Source organism: Pan paniscus, chromosome 18 (genome assembly GCF_029289425.2).
Source record: "Pan paniscus chromosome 18, NHGRI_mPanPan1-v2.0_pri, whole genome shotgun sequence".
Taxonomy (NCBI): Eukaryota; Metazoa; Chordata; class Mammalia; order Primates; family Hominidae; genus Pan; species Pan paniscus.
In genome coordinates this window covers 2,841,359-2,866,614 of record NC_073267.2, presented here as the reverse complement: position 1 = coordinate 2,866,614, position 25,256 = coordinate 2,841,359, and the positions used below count along the sequence as shown (strand labels likewise).

The window sequence follows — 25,256 nt, the reverse complement described above, 5'->3', positions numbered from 1 at the left end:
GTAATCCCAGCACTTTGGGAGGCCAAGACGGGCGGATGACCTCAGGTCAGGAGTTTGAGACCAGCCTGGCCAATAAGGTGAAACCCCATCTCTACTAAAAATAGGAAAATTAGCCAGGCGTGGTGGCGGGTGCCTGTAATCCCAGCTACTCAGGAGGCTGAGGCAGGAGAATTGCTTGAACCCGGAAGACGGAGGTTGCAGTGAGCCTAGATCTCACCATTGCACTCCAGCCTGGGCAACAAGAGCGAAAGTCCATCTCAAAAAAAAAGAAAAAAAAAAGGAAAAGAAAAAAAAAACTATTATCCGCATTGAGTGGCACTGAAGCTTGGAGAGAAAAATCTCTATTCACTTTATGCCCTGTATATTATTAGAATACTTTTACAATAGCATGTAGAGCAATTATAGTAATTTTGAAAAATTTCTCCTATAAACTACATATTTTGAAGAATGTTATCTACCTAACTACATTAATTTATTCAATAAATATTTATTGAGCACCTACTATGTGCTAGGTACTTCAACAGGCACAGTGATGAACAAAACAGACATGGTTCCGATGCCCTCATGGAGGTGGAGTCTAGTGGAGAAAGGCAGACAATACACAGAAGCAAGAAAGTGAATATATATGTAAACATTTATTAAAATTCCCTTTTTGATAGAAAGTATAAAACAAGGTTCTGTGACAGAGAATAAGGCAGAGGTGAGAAACCTAAAACCGATTTAAGCTGCTTTCCTAGGCATCAGTTCAGCTGAAACCTGAAGACTAAGAGGGAGCAATGCACAGGGAATTCTGAGGGCAAAGCACCGTCAGAAGGAACACCTGCTGCAAAGGCCCTATCGGGAGAAAACCTCATGTAGCTGCTTTATAGGAAGTAAAAGACCAACATGACCAGTGTGTGGGAGCACAATAAAGAGCCAAACTAGATAAGACTGGGAAAAAAGCAGGGTCAGAACCTGGAGAAGAGCTGGTTTTCTTTCAGGACAATGGGAAGCCACTGAAGGGGTTTAAGCTGGAGACTAGCTGGATCCTATTGAGCTTTTGAAGATCTTTCTGCCTCCACATGGAGACTGGATTAGAATGGGACAAGAGGAGAAGCAGAGACCAGTTAAAAAGTTAGAAGCTATTTCAGACCCTCTGACTCTCTGAATGCCTTCCATTTTTTATTAGAGACATATAATTGCCAATCAGACCTTTGGATTAATATGATAATAGGTGTCATGATAGTGAGTTAAAAACAAATACTTAACATGTAACATTTTAATTAGCCTTGAAGCCTTCTGACATATATAGACAAGACTCCATATGTTGTTTGAAATAATAAAAATATCTCATGGACAGCTTCCCCCCAACTACCACCTCATAGGCTCTTTAGAATTTGGAGACACTAGATTTAGAATCACTACTGTAAGAACTCTCGGGGAAAAACTTCAAACTATACTTTATAAAAATGTCCTCCCGATCCTTACCCATCTTTATGTCTAACCTTCAAACTCAACATCAAAGATCCGTTCCACCATTTCGGTGACAGCCTTCAATGTTTCACTTTTAGAAGGGATATAAACTAGTTGAAATCTATTTTTCAGGAAAACTGTAGAAGTCTGGCAATGAACTGATATCAATTGCATGGCAGCTAGTGGCAGGTCTTTTTATTGGAGCACTACTAAAACGAAGATACAATACAATGCAGAAAATAGCAATGGCATCAAGATTTCAAGGATTGCTACCAGAGTCTTCCGTTTCTAAAATAAAAACAAAAGCTAAATGTCAACCCAAAACAGAACACATGTGGTGAATGCTCTTCCATTTAGAACACTTTAATTTCTTCCAGTCTCCCTGCAAAACACATGAAAAAGAAAAACACAGAGTAAGAATTAGTTTGAAACATCTCCTTTTAGCCTTTCTGTAACTCCAATGGCCAGAAATCAGTAACAATGATGTCATCTTTAATAATTACATGACTCATTTGCAGAAAAGGGCCCCTTTCCATGTAAAGTTCTTAATTGTTCTTTAACCCGTTATTATGAACCAATTTAACTTAAACATTCAATCCCCTCCAAGGACTTATATCTTCCCACAGATAACCATACCAACTTTAAGATGAAATCCTTCCAGAGAAGAAGTTTTAACTTTCTGAACACCGTCATTTTCCTAGCTGAAGAGGAGGGCTCATCACTAGTCAGGAAACAAACGAGGGAAAATGTTATGCATAGTACAAAAGTGTTAAGAGTTACTTTTTCATCCTTGAAAACTTTCTTCTTTGGGGCTTCCAGATCATTGTGATGAACTACTTTTCCTCCTATCATTCTAGCAATTCCTTCTAAGTCTTTTTGCTGATACTTCCTCCTCTTTCCAACCTCTAAATGCACTTCAGGGCTCAGTCTGTGCTCTCCTTAGGTGATCTCACTCAGCTCTTAGATTTGAATCCATCTATATGCTGATGACTTCTAAATTTGTATCTCCAGCCTAGACCTTGCCTCTGACTCTAAATCCAGATACCCAACTGCCGGCTTAATATTTCCATGTGTTTCATCTAAGTTGACATGCCCAAACTGAGCTTTCTTATTCCTGTTAAAAGATTGTCCTACAGTCTTCTTCACTGTTAACGTCAGTTCCATTCTTTGAGTTATATAGGATTATTATCTTTTTTTTTTTTTTAGACGGAGTCTTGCTCTGTCACCCAGGCTGGAGTGCAGTGGTGCGATCTTGGCTCACTGCAACCTCCGCTTCCCAGGTTCAAGCGATTCTCCTGCCTCAGCCTCCGAGTAGCTGGGATTACAGGTGCCCACCACCATGCCTGGCTAATTTTTGTATTTTTTGGTAGAGATGGGGTTTTACCATGTTGGCCAGGCTGGTCTCAAACTCCTGGCCTCAAGTGATCTGCCCACCTTGGCCTCCCAAAGTGCTGGGATTAGAGGTGTGAGTCACCCAGCCCGGACTTATTCTTTTTTAATGACACAGGAAAGCAATATGTTACAAAACGAACTGGTTACAAGCAGTAGGTAGAGGATGACTTCAATTTTAATTAAAAATATATAAAATTATGAACATGTATATAAAAAACTGGAAGGTTAAATACCAAAATATCAACAGTATTTAATTCTATACAGGATTATTGTTGACTTCTCTCTCTTTCACAGCTCAAATCCAGTTAGTCAGCAAATCCTGTTGGCTCTACCCCTGAAATAGACCTAGAATTCAATCCCTTTCACCACCCCTATTCTTACCGTCCCTTGCCGGGATTTCTGCAATACCTTCTTTGGTGGTATCAGTACATCTGCCCTTGCCACTTTGCAATCCATTGTCCATGCAGCAATAAGAGGACCCTGTTTGAGTCAGATTACGCTTCCTCCTCTGTTCAAAACTCTCTACTGGCTCTTATCTCACTCCAAGCAAAAGCCTTGCCTTACAATGAACTACACAGTTGTACATGGTATAGTTCCTGTTCACTTTCTCATGTCATTCTGTCTCCTAGTTTACTTCTCTCCTTCTCCCTGCTCCTGTGTCACAGGCATAGCTGCTCTTCCTAAAACACACCAAACACACTTTTGCCTCAAAACTCATATCCCTCTGTCAAGTACACACTTCCCTCGTGTATCAACACTTCTAGCTCCCCTACTACTTTCAGATATTTCCTCAAATGTCACTTTCTCAATGAGGTCTTTTTGATCATTCTATATAAAATTTCAACATCCCTATAGATGTCATATCAACTTTCCATGTTTATTTTTCTTCTTAGCACTTTTAAATGATTTACATGCTATTTATTTGCTTATTTAATCTGACATCCCTACTCAAATTTATGTTCTGTGAAAGCAGGAATCGTTTGTTCTGATTTTTTTTTCCAACACCGAATCCCAAGACACAAGGACAGAGGCAGCACACGGTAGGAACTCAGGAAATATTTGATGAATGAATGAATGAATTAAAAGGTATGCAGTCTTTGTAGGCAAGTGACTGAAGCAAAAATGACTGCGAGAAAGAAAAATACCTCGGATAGCAGAAAGTTCCTTCTCTTCTCAATCTTTTTGTTTCCCAAGTGTAATACACGCTTTAATTTTTTAGATACTATTATTATAACAAAAATGAGATTTTCATTTACAGAAAACATTTTTCCAGTGGGGAAAGAAAGGGGAATATATTTTTTCTCAGGTGAAAGCATCTCCAACTTTGCACAAAAGAAATTAAAGAAACAAGACTCATATAAATATGGAGAAAATATGACTATTGTTCCTGGAAAGTCCTCCTTCTTGGATGTGTTGTGTCTCTTGTCTCTTACTGTACTTCCTGTAATGCTACTTCCTTAAATACAGAGACAGTGTTTCCTTCTCCTGAACATAAGAATTTTAGAAGCAACATCTACAATAGTGAATGCAGGCCAGGCGCGGTGGCTCACACCTGTAATCCCAGCATTTTGGGAAGCTGAAGAGGGTGGATCACCTGGGGTCAGGAGTTCAACACCAGCCTGGCCAACATGGCAAAACCCCATCTCTACTAAAAAAAAAAAAAAAAATTAGCTGGGCATGGTGGCACATGCCTGTAATCCCAGCTACTCAGGATGCTGAGGCAGGAGAATCACTTGAACCTGGGAGGCGAAGGTTGCAGTGAGCCGAGATCGCACCATTGCACTCCAACCTCGGCAACAAGAGTGAAACTCCATCAAAAAAAAAAAAAAAAAAAAAGGCCAGGCGCGGGGGCTCACACCTATAATCCCAGCACTTTGGGAGGCTGAGGCAGGTGGATTACCTGAGGTCGGGAGTTTGAGACCAGCCTGACTAACATGCAGAAACCCCATCTCTACTAAAAATACAAAAATTAGCTGGGTGTGGCGGTGCATGCCTATAAATCTCAGCTACTTGGGAGGCTGAGGCAGAAGAATCGCTTGAACCCAGGAGGTGGAGGTTGCAGTGAGCTGAGACACGCTATTGCACTCCAGTCTGGGCAACAAGGGCGAAACTCCGTCTCAAAAAAAAAAATCTGTCAAGTCACTGGCTGAACGCACAGATAATGAAACAGAGACTTCAGTGCTCACACACAACAAGAAATATAGTCTCTTCAGCAAAGTCACTAAACAAATGGACAACTGCAGTTTTCAACAAGTATCAACAGCAATTTCTGGGGAGAAATGAGAATCTGATTTCCAGAGCTACCAACTACAGTATTCAAAATGTATAGCTCTCAGTAAAAAATTACAAACCATACAAAGACATAGGAAAGTATGACCCATTCACAGCAAAAAAGGAAGCTGACACAAACCATCCCTGAGGAAGCCCAGACATAGGACTTACCAGGCAAAACTTTTAAATGGACTGTCTTAAATATTCTCAGAGCTCAAGATCATGGACAAAGAACTAAAGGAAATCTGAAGAATGAAGTGTGTACAAGCAGAAAATTTCAATATACAGAAAAATTTTAAAGAAACCAAATAGAAATTCTGGAGCTGAAAAGCATAAAAGCTGAAACAAAATAATTAGCTAGAAGAATTCAAAGAAGATTTGAGCAAGCAGAAGACAGAATCGGCAAACCTGAAGATAGGGCAGTTAAAATTACCAAGTCTAAGGAGCAGGAAAAAAAAATGAAGAAAAATGAACAGACCCTAAGGGACCTATGGGACACCATCAAGTGCACCAAATACACGTTGTGAAAGTTCCAGGAGAAGAAAGAGATAAAAACATGTTTGAAGAAATAATGAAATAATAACTTCTCAAATTTGATCAATACATGAATCTACAGATCCAAGAAGCTCAACAAACTCCAAGTACAAGAAACTTTAAAAGACCCACAAAGAGAGTTATTATAATGAAACCGTTGAATGCTAAAGATAAGGAGAGAATTTTTTTTTTTTGAGACAGGGTCTGGCTCTGTGGCATGATCATAGTTCACTGCAGCCTTGACCAGCCAGGCTCTAATGAGCCTCCTTCCTCACCCTCCCAAGTAGCTGGGATTATAGGCATATAGGCATATGCCACTACGCCCAGCTAACTTTTTTATTTTTTGTAGAGACTGGGTCTGCTTTGTTGCCCAGGCTGGTCTTTAACTCCTGGCCTCAAGCGATCCTCCCACCTCTGTTGCCCAAAGTGTTGGGATTACAGGTGTGAGCCACCATTCCCAGCCCAAGGAGAGAATCTTGAAAGCAGTAGGACAGAAGAAACTTGTACAAGGGATCTTCAGTAAGATTAACAGCTAATTTCTCATCAGAAACCAGGGAGGCAAAAAAGCAGTGGGATGATATATATAAAATGCTTAAAAAAAAAAAAAAACTGTCAAGAATCTATACCCAGCGAAACTATCTTTCAAAAATGAAGGAGAAATTAAGACATTTTTTAGGTTAAATAAGAGCTAAAGAAATTTGTCTCTAGTAGACCTGCCCAAAGAAGCATGCCAAAGGAAGTCCCTCAGGCTGAAACAAAAAAATGCTAGATGTAATTTGAAGCCATATGAATAAATAATTATCAGTAAAGGTAACTTTTTAGGTAACTATAAAAACTAGCATTGGCCGGGTGCGGTGACTCATGTCTGTAATCCCAGCACTTTGGGAGGCCAAGGCAGGTGGATCACCTGAAGTCAGGAGTTCGAGACCAGCCTGGCCAACATGGTGAAACCCCGTCTCTACTAAAAATACAAAATTTAGCCAGGCATGGCGGCACACGCCTGTAATCCCAGCTACTCGGGAGGCTGAGGCTGCAGAATCACTCGAACCTGGGAGGCAGAGGTTGTAGTAAGCCAAGATTGCGCCACTGCACTCCAACCTGGGCAACCAAGAGCAAAAGTCCATCTCAAAAACAAACAAACAAAAAAAAACAACTAGTATTATTGTACTTTTGGTATGTAATACCTCTGTTTCCCATATGATTTAAAAAATAGAGCCAGATACAGTGGCTCATGCCTATAATCCCAGTGACTCACAGGTTAAGACAAGAGGATCACATGAGGCCAGGAGTTCAAGACCTGCCTGGGAAACATAGTGAGATGTTCATCACTCAAATTTTTTTTTAATTAGCCAAGTATGGAGGCACACACCTGCAGTCCCAGCTACTCGAGAGGCTGAGGCAGAAGGACCACTTAAGCCCAGGAGTTCAAGCCTGCAGTGAGCTATGATCATGCCAATGTACTCCAGTCTGGGTGACAGAGCAAGACCCTGTCTCTAAAATTTTTTTTAAAAAACAAGCTTATGCACACCCATGCACTATCATGAAAACAGAGTATGTATAGGCCATAAAGAAAATTTCAGATTGTAAGAGGTTGAATGATACTGACCACATTTCTAGATCACACTACACTAAAAGTATTAACAATAAAATAAAAACACCAAAACCAAAAAAGCAATTTTTTTAAATGAAAAACTCTCTCCTAAACTGCAAAATATTCTATCAATCAAGAAAATGAGAAGACAAGCCATAGACTGAGAGAAAATATTTGTAAAAGACATATCTGATAAAGTACTATTATCTGAAATATACAAAGAACTGTTAACAATAAGAAAACAAACAACCTGATTTAAAAATGGGCAAAAAACCTAAACAGTTACTTCACTAAAGAAATATACATATGGCAAGCCTGTAATCCCAGCACTCTGGGAGGCCGAGGTGGGCGGATCACGAGGTCAGGAGATCGAGACCATCCTGGCTAACAGGGTGAAACCCCGTCTCTACTAAAAATACAAAAAGTTAGCCAGGCGTGGTGGCGGGCGCCTGTAGTCCCAGCTACTGGGGTGGCTGAGGCAGAAGAATGGCGTGGACCCGGGAGGCGGAGCTTGCAGTGAGCCGAGATTGGGCCACTGCACTCCAGCCTGGGCAACAGAGATTCCGTCTCAAACAAACAAAAAAAGAAATATACACATGGCAAATAAGCATATGAAAAGATGCTCAACCTTATACATCATTAGGGAATTGCAAATTAAAACAATGAGATACCATTACACATCTTGATATAGTTTGAATTTGTGTCCCTTCCCAAATCTGATGTTGAATTTGTAATCCCCAATGTTGGTGGTGGCACCTGGTGGGCGGTGATTGGATCATGGGGATGGTTTCTCATGAATGGTATAGTGCCATCCCCCTAGTGCTGTTCTCATGGTAGAAGTGTGTAGCATTTCCCCCACTCTCTTCCTCCTGCTCCAGCCAGGGAAGTGGTAGAACTCACTTTGTCTTAGGCTATGATTATAAGTTTCCTGAGGCCTCCCCAGAAGCTGATGGCAACATGCTTCCTGTACAGCCTGCAGAACCATAAACCAATTAAACCTTTCTCATGAATTACAGAGTCTCAGGTATTCCTTTACAGCAGTGCAAACAGACTAATACACACCTATAAAAACGTCCAAATCAATGGATATGCCATGGGTGTGGAGCAACAGGAGCTATTGTTCATTGATGGTGGAAATGCAAAATGGTACAGCCACTTAGGAAGACAAGCGGTTTCTCACAAGAGTAAATAACCCCTTACCACATGATCCTGCAATTATGCTCCTCGGTATTTATCAAACGAGTTGAAAACCTATGTTCACACAAAAACCTGCACATGGATGTCTAGAGTACTTTACTCATAATTGCCAAAACTTGTAAGCAACCAAAATGTCCTTCTATAAGTGGATGGATAAATAAATTGTGGTACATCCAGACAATGAAATATTATTGAGCATTAAAAAGAAATGAGCTGGGCCAGGTGCGGTGGCTCACGCCTGTAATCCCAGCACTCTGGGAGGCTGAGGTGGGCGGATCACCTGAGGTCAGGAGTTCGAGACCAGCCTGGCCAATATGGCAAAACCCTGTCTCTACTAAAAATACAAAAAATTATCTGGGCGTGGTGGTGGGCGCCTGTAATCCCAGCTACTCAGAAGGCTGAGGCAGGAGAATCACTGAAACCTGGGAGGTAGAGGTTGCAGTGAGCCGAGATCACGCCATTGTACTCCAGCCTGGGCAATAAGAATGAAACTCCACCTCAAAAAAAAAAAAAAAACAGAAACAAAAAGAAATGAGCTATTAAATCATGAAGAGACATGGAGGAACTCTAAATGCATATTACTAAGTGAAAGAAGCCAATGTAAAAAGGCGACATACTATATAATTCTAACTATTTAACATTCCAGAAAAGGCAAGCAAAACTATATATATATCAGGGCCAGGAGCGGTGGCTCACGCCTGTAATCCCAGCACTTTGGGAGGCCAAGGTGGGCAGATCACCTGAGGTCAGGAGTTTGAGACCAGCCTGGCCAACACATTGAAACTCCATCTCTACTAAAAATATAAAAATTAGATGGGCGTGATGGCAGGCACCTGTAAACCCAGCTACTTTGGAGGCTGAAGTGGGAGAATCGCTTGAACATGGGAGGCAGAGGTTGCAGTGTGCCGAGATCGTACCATTGCATTCTAGCCTGGGCAATGAGAGTGAGACTCCATCTCAAATAAATAAAAAAAATACAAAAATTAGCTGGGCATGGTGGTGCATACCTGTAATCCCAGCTACTCAGGAGGCTGAGGCACAAGAATCACTTGAGCCTGGGAGGCAGAGGTTGACGTGAGCTGAGATTGTGCCACTGCAGTCTAGCCTGGGCAATACAGTGAGACTCTGTCTCAGAAAAAAAGAATCAGTGCTTGCTGGGCAGGGTGGCTCAAGCCTGTAATCCCAGCACTTTAGGAGGCCAAGCCAGGAGGATCTCTTGAGCCTGGGAGTTTAAGACCAGCCTGGGCAACATAGCAAGACTCCCATCTCCACCAAAAAAAAATAAAAACCCAAAACCACAAACCAAAATTAGACAGGCATACTATAGTCCTAGTTGCTTAGGAGGCTGAGGCAGGAGGATTGCTTGAGCCCAGGACTTCGAGGCTGCAGTGAGCAATGATTGCACCACTGCACTCTAGCCTGGATGACCCACAGAAAACCTGTCTCAAAAAAAAAAAAAAAAGAACGAAAGAAAGAAAAAAGAAGGATTGACAGGGAAATTAAACTCCTAAAATAAATAATCCACTAGCACATCCAGTCAATACAAAAAAAGGAACAAACACACTGTCAGACATATTAATGAAGAATGAAAAGGAAAAAATACCCAATGTTGTACAGAAAATTAAATATTTTTTGTAACACTATGCTAATAAATTTCTCAATCTATCTGGGATGGGTTGATTAGGAAAATAGAAGTAACTACTATAATCCAGTAAGAGACTTTTTTTAAAACCTAAATATTTATTCACATAAACTGTTCAAGAAATTGAGAAATTTCTCAGAGTCCTCCAAGCAGTGTAAGTGCAAAAACTCAAATGGGTAAGTTATTTTTAACTACAAGCAATAGGTCATTCTAGTGCTATTCAAACTAATCCATAAGCAGAGAGAGGGTAAACTTCCACTAAAAAAAATCAGGTTAACTAATGATGATATGAAAATCTGACAATGACAACATTTTTTTAAAAAAAAACTAAAGCCCATTCTTAGTAAAGAGAAGATGTAAAAATCCTTGCTAGCACATAGAATCTAGAAATGCATTAAAAGAATAATATACCATGAACAAATGGAAAATTTATTCCAGAAATATAGGAATGATTCACTATTTTCACCATTATGATTTCTATTAGTTTAATTCATTATATCAATTGCTCAAAGGAATAAAAATATAATGTCAATAAATTCCCAAGGCATTTGATAAAATTTTCCATCTATTCTTTGATACTTTTTAAAAAAATTCTTAGAAACAAAATCATCTATAATGTGTTAAAAACACATTTCTCAAATCAAAAGCAAAGATGTTTTCTGGTGACCACAGAAGCATTCACAATTAAGACAAAACCAAGATTAAAATGCCAGTGGCAACATTATTTTCTAGCATTATTCTGGAAACAGTAACCCAGAGCCATTGTGTCCAGTTATGAGGCCTGTTCCCTATACCAGGGCATCTGGCTCATAGGATGAGAAGCAGGGCTGAGATCCACTCTATGCTCCACTCCACCTGGCCTAAGGCTGGATCTGCTGGCTGAAAGTTCCACTCAGGGGTACCTTTATCTAATTGGTTTGTGCAGTTGGGTGCCTTTAACTAATTGGTCCACTCAGAAGAGCTGCCTTTATCTAATAGGTGGGGAGGCAGGGATCACCTCTTGGCAATTCCTCACCAGGCACGGTACCCTATATAAGCTCCTGGTGGCCCTATACTCCTACAGTTAAATGATAAGATGAATCAAGAGGCATAAATATAGGTAAAGAGGGAACTAGATTATGATTGTTTGCATGTTATTAAGTGGTATACATAGAAAACCCAAGAGAACAACTGAATAACTATAAGAAACAGTAAAAGGTAAGATAAGATAGCCAGTTACAAAAGTAGTATATAAAAAAATCAATAGTTTTCCTATCAAAAACCAGGTAGGACAATGTATTTCAGGAAAAGATCCCTTTCACAACAGCAACAGCAGAAGAAAACATTTAGGAATAAATATAGTGAGAAATATGCAAGATCTCTAGGATGGAAACTGTAAAACTCTATCAATAAACATAAAATTAAGGCTTGAATAAGCCAGGCTCAGTGACTCGGTGCTGGTCACGGTTACTCAGGAGGTAGGATTGCTTGAGCCCAGGAGTTCATGACCATCCTGGGCAACATAGCGAGACCCTGTCTCTAAAAAGAATAAATAAAAAGCTTGAGTAAATGGAGCAACATATCCCATCCTTGCACAGAAATAGTCAATATTTTTAAGATATTAATTTTTCTAAGTACATCTACAAATGTTCTGTAACCCAATAAAAATTTTAATGAGATTAAGAAATTTGATTCTGAAGTTCACATGAAAGATAAAGCTGTGAGACTAGCCAAGAAAATTCTGAGACAGCTATTGACCAGAGATGATCCAAATATTAAAATATGTTGTTAAATAACTTCATTAATGAAAAGAACATCATACTAGTATAGTAACAGATAGCCCCCAAAAACAACTTATATAGAGAACCATATATATATGGAAATTTAGTATATTATAAACATAGCCTTTCAAATAAATCACATAAATATTAAAACAGTATTAATACCTATTTGTTTAACAACTAGATGAAACAGACCAATTCCATGAAAGACATAAACTACCTAAATTCACTCAAGAAGTAAGTAACCTGAATAGTCCTAATATCTATTAAAGAATTTGTATCTGTAGCTATAATCCTTCCAAAAAAACAAAATCCAGATGGTTTCACTGGCAAATTCTAACACTTAAAGAAGGAATAACACTAATTCTGTACAATCTTTCCCAGAAAATAGAAGAGGGACAACTTCCCAACTCATCTTATGAGGTCAACATTACTGTGATCCAAAGCCAGATAAAAACATCACGAAAAGACATAGCATGAAAAACACAATGCAACTCACAATATTAAGAGGCTTAAGAATAAACCACTTAATCATCTCAGTGGATGCAGATAAGTACATCTGACAAAAGTCAACATTCATTCATGGTAAAATCTCCCAGCAAACTAGAAATAGAAGAAAATGAAAATTTCTTCAACCCGATAAATAGCAGCTACAAAAACCTACAGTTAACATGATACTTGATGGTCAAAGACTCAGTGCTTTCCCCCTAAGATTAGAGAACAAGCCAAGGATGACTACTCTCACTGCTATTCAACATCATCCTAGCCAGTGCAATAAAGCAGGAAATAAGAGACATACATTGTACTGAATACTATAGGCAATTAAAAAGAAAAGAGACATAACAGATTGAAAAGAAATAAAAGCATCTCTATTCTCAGATAACATGACTTTCTATGTAGAAAATCCCAAAAAATTCAAAACAAAGTATTCTACAACTAATGAACGAGTTTAGCAAGGTCACGAGAGACAAGATCAGTATATAAAAATAAATTGGCTGGGTACAGTGGCTCACGTCTGTGATACCAACACTTTGGGAGGAGAAGGCAGGAAGATCATTTGAGGCCAGGAGTTCAAGACCAGACTGGCCAACAAGCAAGATCCCATCTCTTTAAAAATTTTAATGATTTTAAAAAATAAAAATAAGTCATATTTCTATGTAACAATAAAGAACAAGTGGAAAATTTTAAGTGTCATTTGTAGTAACATTGAAAGAAGGAAATACTTTGGTATAAATTTAATAAAATATGTGCAGAATCCAAATGCTGACGAAACAACGCTGGTAAAAGTTTTTTTTAAATATTAAATGTTTTTGGCCAGGCACTGTGGCTCACACCTGTAATCCCAGCACTTTGGGAGCCTGAGGCGGGAGGATCACGAGGTCAGGAGATCCAGACCATCCTGGCTAACACAGTGAAACCCCGTCTGTACTAAAAATACAAAAAATTAGCTAGGTGTGGTGGCAGACACCTGTAGTCCCAGCTACTCAGGAGGCTGAGGCAGGAGAATGGCGTGAACCTGGGAGGTGGAGCTTGCAGTGAGCAGAGATCACGCCACTGCACTCCAACCTGGGCGACAGAGCGAGACTCCATCTCAAAATAAATAAATAAATAAATAAATAAATAAATGTTTTTTCTTTTCTAGCACGTTCCTCTAAATACAATTAAATATTAAATAAATAGAAAGGTATACCATAATTACAGATCGAACAAGCCAGTATTATTGAGATGTCAATTCTCCTCAAACTGATTTATAGATTCAATGCAATTCCAATAAAAATGTCAGCAGCATCTTTTCCAGGTATCAACAAGCCTACTCTCAAAATTATATAAAAAGCCAAAGGGACTAGAATAGTAAAAATAATTTTGAAAGAGGAACAAAACTGGAGGACTCATACCACTACCTGATTCCAACAGCTACTGTGCTAGTCAAACCACTGCAGTATTACCTGAAGTACAAGTAGGTAAACTATGGGCCATGGGACCTGTTTTTCTATAGCGTACAAACTAAGAATAATTTTGATACTTTTTTCTTTTTTTTGAGATGCAGTTTCACTCTTGTTGCCCAGGCTGGAATGCAATGGTACCATCTTGGCTCACTGAAACCTCCGCCTCGCAATTCAAGCAATTCTCCTGCCTCAGCCTACCAAGTAACTAGGATTACAGGCATGTGCCACCACACCTGGCTAATTTTGTATTTTTAGTAGAGATGGGGTTTTACCATGTTGGTCAAGCTGGTCTCGAACTCCTGACCTCAAGGGTTCTGCCCACCTTGGCCTCCCAAAATGCTGGGATTACAGGCATGAGCCACTGCACCTGGCCAATACTTTTTAATAGTTGGAAAAATTGTCCTCAACCAGAGTTACCAAACATAAATATCTCTGAATTTAGTTTTTCAAGATTGTGTGTTGAAACTTATACTGTGGTACAGTCTATTTATTCATGTATTTATTTTGAGACAGGGTCTCACTCTGTCACCCAGCCTGGAGTGCAGTTGCAGTGGCCCAAACTTGGCTCAATGCAACCTCCGCCTCCTAGGTTCAAGGGCTCTTCCCACCTCAACTTCCCAAGTAGCTGGGTCTATAGGCACCCAGCTAATTTCTGTATTTTTTTCTAGAGACAGGGTATTGCTATGTTGCCCAGACTAGCTCAAACTCCTGGGCTCAAGCGATTGGCCCACCTCAACCTCCCAAAGTGCTGGGACTACAGGTGTGAGCCACTGTGCCTGGGCAGTACAGCCATTTTTATAACAACGAATGCTGCTTGAATCATGAGTAATGGCAAGCTGCTTTAAGCATTCCTGTCCTAGTCCATTTTGTGCTGCTATAACAGAATACCACAGATGGGTAATTTATAAATAATAGAAGATTATTTGGCTCACAGTTTTAGATGCTGGAAGGTCCAAGATTGAGGGGCTGCATCAGGTAAGGGCGTTATTGCTGTGTAATAACATGGTGAAAGGCATCATGTGGCAAGAGAGGGCAAGAGGGGGTTGAACTCACTTTTTTTTTTTTTTTTTTTTTTGAGACAGAGTCTCTCTCTGTTGCCGGGCTAGAGTGCAGTGGCACAATCTCAGCTCACTGCAACCTTCGCCTCCTGGGTTCAAGCGATTCTCCTGCCTCAGCCTCCCGAGTAGCTGGGACTACAGGTGCGCGCCACCATGCCCAGCTAATTTTTTGTATTTTTAGTAGAGATGGGGTTTCACCATGTTGGCCAGGGTGGTCTCAATCTCTTGACCTCATGATCTGCCTGCCTTGGCCTCCCAAAGTGCTGGGATTACAGGCGTGATGAACTCACGTTTATAACAAACCTACTCCTGTGATAATGACATTAATCCATGTATGAGAGCAAAGTCCCACCTGCAACACTATTGCATTGGGGATTAGGTTTCCAACACTTGAACTTTGGGGAACACATTCAAACCACAGCACTTCCCATGCTGGTGAAATTTCAAACGAGAAGTAAAATCTCCATTCCCACACAAATTTCTAGCAGATATAACTTTTTTTTTTTTTTTTTTTTGAGATAATGTCTCACTCTGTTCCCCAGGCTGGAGTGCAGTGATGTGATCATGGCTCACTGCAGGCTTGACCTCCTGGGCTCAGGTCATTCTCCCATCTCAGCCTCCTAGGTAGCTGAGACTACAGGTGTATGCCACCATGCCCAGCTAATTTTTTGTAGGGATGGGGTTTCACCATGTTGCCCAGGCTGGTCTTGAACTCCTGTGCTCTAACTCCTGGGCTCATGCCATCCACATATCTCAGCCTCCCAAAGTGCTGGAATTACGGAAATGAGCCACCACACTTGGCCAGCAGATACGTCTTCCAAGTTTAAACTACAGTTCCAACATCATTTGTTCCAGATCTCTACGCAAGTGCAAAGGAAATTTCCACATTTCAAAATCCATTTAACTGTGCAAGTGAGGAGCTTCCACCTAACCTCCAATTGGAAATGATTAATGTGCAATGTAATGACATGTCAAAAGGCAAGTATCAAGAGAAGACTCTAACATATCAATGTCTTTCAAGTCATATGCTCAATTGAAATCATATGTTCATGGCAAAAAATGTAAAACCTCATTACAGATCAGCATTAACAGATGAATATGTAGAAATGATTCTTGACAGTACGGAACACTAACTTTGGATCCCAATTAAGTAATATATTATCCCATCAAAAAAATCCCATTCCCAGCCAGGCGCAGTGGCTCACACGTGTAATCCCAGCACTTTGGGAGGCCGAGGCGGGCGGCGGATCACAAGGTCAGGAGATCGAGACCATCCTGGTGAACATGGTGAAACCCCGTCTCTACTAAAAATACAAAAAAAAAAATTAGCTGGGCCTGGTGGCATGCACCTGTAGTCCCAGCTACTCGGGAGGCTGAGGTGGGAGAATGGCATGGAGGCGGGAGAATGGCATGAACCCAGGAGGTGGAGCTTGCAGTGAGCCGAGATTGCGCCACTGCACTCCAGCCTGGGCAACAGAGCGAGACTCCTTCTCAAAAAAAAATAATAATAATTAATTAATTTTTAAAAAATCTCATTCCCATTACTAGGTCCATATTATTTTTAAAATTATATTCAATTATCATACTGAATTTCATTAATAAGAAATTTTGTGGAAACTTGCTTTGTCTCTTTATATAAGTAATTTATTGAATTTTGCCTATTGGCATGCAAAAACCTAAAAAATTTGCTATCTGGCCCTTTACAGAAGACATACAGCTCAATAGAACAGAATAGGGAGTCCAGAAATAAACCGACATATATGGTCAATTGATTTTTGACAAAGTTGCAATTCAATGGAAAAAGAATAGTCTTTTTAACAAACGTGCTGGAACAAGGGACATCCATGTATGGAAATAAAATTTTGACCCATACCTCAACTCATTACACAAAATTAATTAAAAATAAATCATAGACTTAAGTATAAAATCTAAACCGTAAAACTTCTAGAAGAAAACACAGGAGAACATCTCTGTGACCTCACAGTAGGCAAAGATTTCTTAGATATGACACCAAAACCATAGTAAATTGGACTTCATCAAAATTAAAAACCTTTGTTCTCGGCCAGATGCAGTGGCTCACACTCGTAATCCCAGCACTTTGGGAGGCTGAAGCAAGTGGATCACTTGAGGACAGGAGTTTGAGACCAGTAGGGTCTCTACTAAAAATACAAAAATTAGCCAGGCGTAGTGGTGGACGCCTGTATTCCCAGCAACTTGGGAGGCTGAGGCAGGAGAGTCACTGGATCCTGGGAGATGGAGGTTGAAGTGAGCTGAGACTGTATCACTGCACTCCAGCCTGGATGACAGAGCAAGACCCTGTCTCAAAAAAAAAAAAAAAAAAAACAGAAAGAAAAAGAAACACTTACTAGAAGTCTTTATTCTCTAAAAGACACTCTTAATAGGCCAGACATGGTGACTCACGGTGGTGGGTTCACCATGGTGGCTCATGGTGGCTCACCATGGTGACCGGGCATGATGGCTCATGCCCAGCACTTTGGGAGGACGAGGTAGGTGGATCATGAGGTCAGGAATTAGAGACCAGCCTGACCAACATAGAGAAACCCCATGTCTACTAAAAATACAAAAATTAGTTGGGCACAGTGGCAGGTGCCTATAATTCCAGCTACTGAGGAGGCTGAGGCAGGAGAATCACTTGAACCCGGGAGGCAGAGGTTGCAGTGAGCTGAGATCGTGTCACTGCATTACAGCCTGGGCAAAGGGCAAGACTCTTCCTCAAAAACAAAACCAAAACCAAAACACTCTTAATAGAATAGAAAGAAAAAAAACACTCTTAATAGAATAGAAAGACCATCCACTGAGTGGTAGAAAACATCTGCGAATTGTTGTATACAAAGTTGTATACAAAATATATAAAGAAGGCCAGGCACAGTGGCTCACACCTGTAATCCCAGGATTTTGAGAGGCTGAGGTGGGTGGATCACCTGAGGTCAGGAGTTCGAGACCAGCCTTGCCAACATGGTGAAACCCTATCTCTACTAAAAATACAAAAATTACCCAGGCGTGGTGGGGTGCGCCTGTAATCCCAGCTACTCAGAAGGCTGAGGCAGGAGAATCGCTTGAACCCAGGAGGCAGAGGTTGCAGTGAGCCGAGATAGCACCACTGCACTTCAGCCTGGGCCACAGAGCAGGACTCCGTCTCAAAAAAGAATAAAAAATAGGCCAGGTGTGGTGGCTCACACCTGTAATTCCAGCATTTGGGAGGCCAACGCGGGCGGATCACAAGGTCAAGAGATCGAGACTATCCTGGCCAACATAGTGAAACCCCATCTCTCTAAAAATACAAAAATTAGCTGGGTGTGGTGGCGCATGCCTGTAGTCCCAGCTACTCAGGAGGCTGAGGCAGGAGAATCACTCGAACACAGGAGATGGAGGTTGCAGTGAGCCAAGATCGTGCCACTGCACTCCAGCCTGGCGACAGAGCGAGACTCCATCTCAAAATAAAAATAAATAAATAAATAAATAAATAAAATAAAGAACTTTCAAAACTCAACCATAAGAAAACTAACCACCCATGTTTTTTTAATGGGCAAAAGATTTGAAGATGCTTCAACAAAAAGAGCCGGGCACGGTGGCTCAAGCCTGTAATCCTAGCACTTTGGGAGGCCAAGGCAGGTGGATCACCTGCGGTCACAGGTTTGAGACTAGCCTGGCCAACACTGTGAAACCCTGTCTCCACTAAAAATACAAAAAAAAAAAAAAAAAAAAAAAAATCAGCCGGGCGCGGTTGCTTACGCCTGTAATCCCAGCACTTTGGGAGGCTGAGGCAGGCGGATCACGAGGTCAGGAGATCAAGACCATCCTGGCTAACAGGGTAACACCCCATCTCTACTAAAAATACAAAAACAAAATTAGCTGGGCGTGGTGGTGGGCGCCTGTAGTCCTAGCTACTCGGGAGGCTGAGGCAGGAGAATAGCATGAACCCAGGAGGCAGAGTTTGCAGTGAGCTGAGATCACGCCACTGCACTCTAGCCTGGGCAACAGAGCAAGGCTCCGTCTCAAAAAAAAAAAAAAAATTAGCTGGATGTGGTGGTGCGCACTTGTAATCCCAGCTATTCAGGAGGCTGAGGCAGGAGAATCGCTGGAACCTGGGAGGCAGAGGTTACAGTGAGCTGAGATTATGCCACTGTACTCTAACCTGGGTGACACAGCAAGACTCTATCAGAAAAAAAAAAAAAAAAGAACATATGCCTGACAACCCCATGAAGAGATGCTCAACATCATTAATCATTAGGGAAATACAAATTTAAACCACAATGAAATACTACTACAAATTTATAAGAATAGCTAATATATATATATATTTTTTAGGCCAGGCACCGTGGCTCATGCCTGTAATCCTAGCACTTTGGGAGGCCGAGGCGGGCGGATCACCTGAGGTCAGGAGTTCGAGACCAGCCTTGCCAACATGGTGAAACCCCGTCTCTACTAAAAATACAAAAACTAGCAGGGCGTGGTGGCGCGTGCCTATAATCCCAGCTACTGAGGAGGCTGAGGCAGGAGAATCGCTTGAACCCGCGAGGCAGAGGTTGTAGTGAGCCGAGATCGCGCCATCGCACTCTAGCCTGGGCGACAAGAGCAAAACTCCATCTCGGGAAAAAAAATAAAAAATAAAAAATATATATTTTAAGTGTTGGAGAAGGTACAGAGCAACTGGAAGACTTATCTATTGCCAGTGGGAATGCAAAGTGGTACAACCATTACGGAAAACATTTTGGAAGTTTCTCATAAAGCTAAACATATACTATACAACCCAACAATCCCATTCATAAATTTTTACCCAACAGAAATGAAAACTTAAACACAAATGATTATAGAAGGTTTTACTCATAATCTCCAAAACTGGAAATAAACCAAATGTTCTCAATTAATGAATGGATCAACAAACTGTGGTATATTCATTCAGTGGAATTCTATTCAGCTATAAGAATGGACTATTGATATACCTGACATGCACAAATCTCAAATATATTAAGTGAAAGAAGTAAGACTCAGACTATATACACTGTATGATTTCATTTATATGACATTCTGGAAAAGACAAAAATAGGAATAACAAACTAAAATCAGTGCTTACCAGCAGGAGGGTAAGAAGAATTAACTACAAAAGGGACATCATGAGGAAATTTGGGGGAATGATGTCTGAATTTGGTTGTGGTAGTAATTACACAACTCTGTACATTTGTCAAAATTCATAGAATTATGGGTGGGCACAATGGCTCACACTTGTAATCTCACTACTTTGGGAGGTGGAGACAGGTGGATCACATAAGGCCAGGAGTTCAAGACCAGCATGGTCAACATGGTGAAAACCCATCCCTACTAAAAATAAAAAAATTAGCCAGGCCTGGTGGCATGCACCTAAAGTCTCACCTACTTGTGAGGCTGAGGCACAAGAATTGCTGGAATCCGGGAGGCAAAGGTTGCAGTGAGCCGAGATCCCGCCACTGCACTCCAGCTTGGGCAACACAGCGAGACTCTATCTCCAAACAACAACAAAGATTCACAGAATTATAACCAGAAGGAGTGAATTCTACTATATGTAAACTGAGATTTTAATGATTCTGTTTTTAAGTGTTGAGAAAATTGGCTAGCTCACTCCAGCAAAATAAGCCCCAGATGGATAAAGGTTTAAACATATAAAATTTCATTATAAAAGCACTTTTATATTATTAGAGTGGGGACTTTTTTAAAAAAATAAGTATGACCTATAACCTGGAAACTATAAAGAAACAGACTAATAAATCTGATTACATAAAAAAAAAACAACTTTTCTTTGAAAAAAAGGTAAAAAGTTGACAGACAACCTGGGGAAAACACCTATAATACATTTGCAAAAGCACCTGTTCCATTGAGCCTAGACCCCGCTTTCCACCATTGTATCACATTGATGGAGAGTTTTCCAAACACAGGAGAGAGGTTCAAATGTCAAATGTCCAATTTTCATTTCTGAAAAGAAAACTGAAGAATCATGCCCACAGAATATCATTTATGGAAAAATGATAAATAATGCTACACTTGTATAGGCTAATCTATATATGTGTGCAAATACATTTAAAAAACTTTAAGAAGCGTATTTACCAAACTATGACCATGGAGAGGAAATCAGGGAAGGGGATGGCGGTTACAAAGAACTTTGGTTTGCCTATTAGTTTGAATTTCTCAACAAGAATATATTCATGTAACACTTGTTAAATTTAAAATTAATTTGAGAGCATGCAAATCATTCATAAAAATCATCTCCTCAAAATTTCTAAATGTTTAAAACCTAAGCAACATAACTATTTTAAAGCGAGTGATTTGGTTTAGACAAATATAGTTAGGAAACAGCTTACTTATAGTTTCTGTACTACTTAATAGTACAAAGGAAATCCCTGAATAATTGAGACATTCCATGTATTAATGCCCATTTTTGCAATTCATAGTCTGTATTGTCTTCAATTGCTGTATCTTTGCTTCTAACAACATATTGTTGGGCACTCTGAATTCTATTAAAGTATAGATGGTGGCTTATTCACATTTTTATTGCAAGTTTCATCTGGCATATAGTAAGCACACAGTGAAAACTAAATCGAATTAAGCCACTCTGTTTTGTGAGATCCTTCAAAACACATAAATTTCATTTGTTGGGCCAGGTGCAGTGGCTTATGCCTGTAATCCCAGCACTTTGGGAGGCCGAGGTGGTGGATCACGTGAGGTCGGGAGTTCGAGACCAGCCCGATCAACATGAAGAAACCCCGTCTCTACTACAAATACAAAATTAGCCAGGCATGGCGGCGCATGCCTGTAATCCCAGCTACTCGGGAGGCTGAGGCAGGAGAATCGCTTGACCCCGGGAGGCAGAGGCTGCAGTGAGCCGAGATTGTGCCATTGCACTCCAGCCTGGGCCACAAGAGTGAAACACCGTCTCAAAAAAAAAAATTTTTCATGCGTTTGTTTCCATAGCATACAGTATAATGCTTAGATCACTTATTGAGCCCTTGCCGAATGCCAAGGACTTTTCTAAGTCCCGTACTTTACATGTTTTAATGCATCTAATCCTCACAACAATTCTGTGAGGAATTCTTATACAATCCTCATTTTATACTAGGAAACCAAGGCACAGAAAGGTCCAGTAATTTGCCTAAAGACATTAAGAGCTGGAATTTAATCTGAGGCAGTATGGCCAGAGTTCAGTTTTAACCATTACAATATAATGCTTCCCAATCACTGAATGAAGGAATATGTGTACAGCCCTTGGTCTACAATGCATCTCTGAATTATAACATCATTCCCAGGGAAACAATCAAAGAAGCCCTATTCTAAGATACTGTATTGAATATCAGCAATTTGGGTACTGTTGTACGATACAATAGATAGATACATAGATAGATAGATAGATAGATAGATAGATAGATAGATAGATAGGGTATAGTATTTGTACCCCTTCAAAGAATTGGGAGCTTATTGGTTTAATTATATCTAGCCGACTAGTATAATGGCTAGGTTTACTGCCTTTTGTGAAGCTGTAAGATTTGTTTATGAGTGTCACCATCCACTATAATGTTTACCATCATTCTTGAGAGAAAAGAAATGTTTGAACCGTAGTAACTTCAAGGAGTGTATCCTTCAATTTCTCAGCATGTACTCATGGTATATGGATGTGAGTGTTTCCATATAAGAGAGGGGTAGAGTCCAGGAGCCTGAACACGGAGGTTGTCATCTCAGCTCTACTGGGTGACTCTGAAGAAATTATGACCTTATCTGGGCCTCCATCTGGAAAGAAATGACTAGGTGGAGCATCTAGGTTTGCTTTATTTTTTCAGTAGTGGGCCTTGAGCACAATGTGATGAATTATCCAGTGATTGTTGAAGGGCATCAAAAGGGTCCAGCTCACTGTGGGCAACTGTTTTTTAACAGTTCAGAGCCTGAAATTTTTGGGCATAAGATACTTTTCCCAGTGGCCTTCACACCCTCCCACCTCATGATTGTGATTATAATAATTAACAATTAACCTGGCAGAGTTAAGAAAAAAGATATAAAATTAGTACCCTGCAATTGTCTGTCTTGATGTGTAAGGTCATCCTTCTTCCAAAATTCCTACCCTATCTTCCATCTAAGGTAAATTCTGAGTCAGCCAGTTCTGGTACTGGATTTGGTTACAGAGAATTGGGATCCAGTTTTGAAAAGGCCGGAAAAACGTGCAAGGTCTGACAAATTCAATTTGGAAATGGCAAGGATTGGTTTTGGAAAGAAAAATGACTGAGGATATGGCCGGGTGAAGACAGGGCCAAGCAGCCAAGTTCACATCATTTTCTGGGACGAAGCAGAAAATGGGGAAGACATTTTGGTTGGGGTGTTGCAGTCTGTGAAGACTGATGGGGAAAGGGGGTTTTTAGGATGTTTGCAGCGCATTAATAATCCACTCCCCCACCCATCCTGTAACTGCATTCAATTGTTTGGGGGTTTTTTTCCCCCCTGTATGCTCATTACGGAGACTAGGCTATGTAAATCCCTAGCTATACTCACATTATATACTACCATTTATTTGGCATTTATGTGTCAGGTATTGTAGTAAGCACTTAAACATGCATTTTCTCATTTGACCCAAAAAAGAAAAGAATACACCAACAAAAAACCTTTGAGTTTGCTATTATTATTAATTACTATTATTGCAATTTCAATTTTAGGGATAGGAAATTGAGACTCAGAAAGATAAAAATGACATGTCTACATTAATTGGTGGGCCAAGATCTGAAGCCAGGTCTCTGTGATTCCACTGAACAAATTATTTAGCACGAGCCTCCTCCGCCCCAGGCACTCTAGGACCCTGGATCTAGGCATGAACCTGACGAAGTCCCTTTGCTCGCGGAATGGGCTATCCAGAACATCATCAGAGCGAAAGGTGCTATGTACACAGTAAAATGGGGAACGAGCCGCTCAAACCCTACTCCATCAGGACTCTTGGGGGTGGGCGATTTCCGCCCCCGGCCCGGGGCGTTACATTAGGTCGGGGCCGTCGGGTCGTGGTGCCGGCGGCTGGCTGGGCGCGGGGCTGGCGGTGCAGGTCGCAGGCGGCTCCCAGCGGCAGGACCGGCAGCAGCCCTCCCTCACCCGGGGCGCCGGGACCACGGACGCACCTCACTGTGGTCCGGCCGCTGGCGGCGCTCGGGGACCCATTGGCCCCGGCCCGCGGCAACTGTCGGCCCCGCGCGGCGCCCGCCCTCATGCTGGAGCCCGGGAGTCCCTCACTCCACCTCTCCCTGCCACGCCAAGGGGGCCCGCCCTTCCCAGGCTCTCCTGCCTGGGGCGACCCAGTCCCACGACCCGGTCCGGCCCAGGGACACCCCGACCCACCTCCCCACTCCCCTCCCGTTAGACCGCGACCCGTCCCTGGGACCGCCTAATGTGACACGCCCGGGACCCTCCCTGCAGGCGACTCCCTGCAGGGCCCCCGCCCTGGACACTCCCTCCAGGTGACCCCGTTCCGCTCGCTTCGTGAGGTGACCCCGACCCTCCCCGGACCATCTCCTCAGGTGACCCCGACCCTCTCCGGACCCTCCCCGACCCTCCCCTCAGGTGACCCCGACCCTCCCCAGACCATCCCGTCGGGTGACCCCAACCCTCCCCGAACGCCCCCACCCTCCCCTCAGGTGACCCCGACCCTCTCTGGACCCTCCTCACAGGCGGCCCCGCCCCACCCCGGGACCCTCCCGCCAGGTGACCCCGACAAGGCCGGGCCCTCCTGCCTGAGGTGACTCCTACCCGGCTGGGGACCCCCGAGGCCTTCCTCGCTCCTTAACTGAGGGCGACTCCGCTCATCCCGGGACACCGCGCCTTCTCCTGTAAACTCGACGCCTGCCCCGACGGCCGAATTCCAGAAGGTTCCTCGCCGCCGCCTAGCCTTCGGTCGCGCCCCAGCGCCCTGCCAGAGGCGGGGAAGCCCTTCCCCCGGTGCCAGGAGTGACGAGGGCCCAAGGAAAGACAGTGCGTAAGGAGAAATGGAGAAACGGCCAAAGTCGAGTTTCCGGGCGTGAAGACTTCCACTGCTGTGAAACCCACGTGCGCAGAGTCATTGCTGTCAGAGGCCACCGCGCCCTCGCTCGGCTACCGCCGCTGCGCGCCCCCTGCTGGACATAGGCGCGGGCACAGAGCAGTGCGCAGGCACGGGCTGCCGCGCGGCCGGGTGGGAACCGCGTACTCGCAGGGTGGCCGACTGCGCACGCGCAAGCCAGAGCGCCCTCTGCCGGGCATGGGCGACATGCAGGGGGCACCGCGCAGGCGCGGGGTTGGGCTGGCCGGAGCGGCCGAGGCGGCCGGGGGTGGACCGGGCACCTGCAGGGGCGGCCGACTGCGCACGCGCCATCCACGGCGCCCCCTGCAGGAGCCGGAGCGGCCGCTGCGTCCGCCAGTAGC

The 25,256-nt window shown here is 42.3% G+C and overlaps 1 long non-coding RNA gene across 1 annotated transcript; it reads right to left on the bottom strand.

Annotated features, from left to right (window-relative positions):
* Positions 1–586: 586 nt before the first annotated feature.
* Positions 587–25,103, bottom strand: LOC134729398 (uncharacterized). The gene is made up of 3 exons (XR_010110465.1): positions 24,606–25,103; positions 2,089–2,173; positions 587–1,834 (listed from the first exon to the last, which is right to left on the bottom strand). It is a non-coding gene; the product is annotated as an uncharacterized LOC134729398 (long non-coding RNA).
* Between the last annotated feature and the right edge of the window lie 153 nt (positions 25,104–25,256).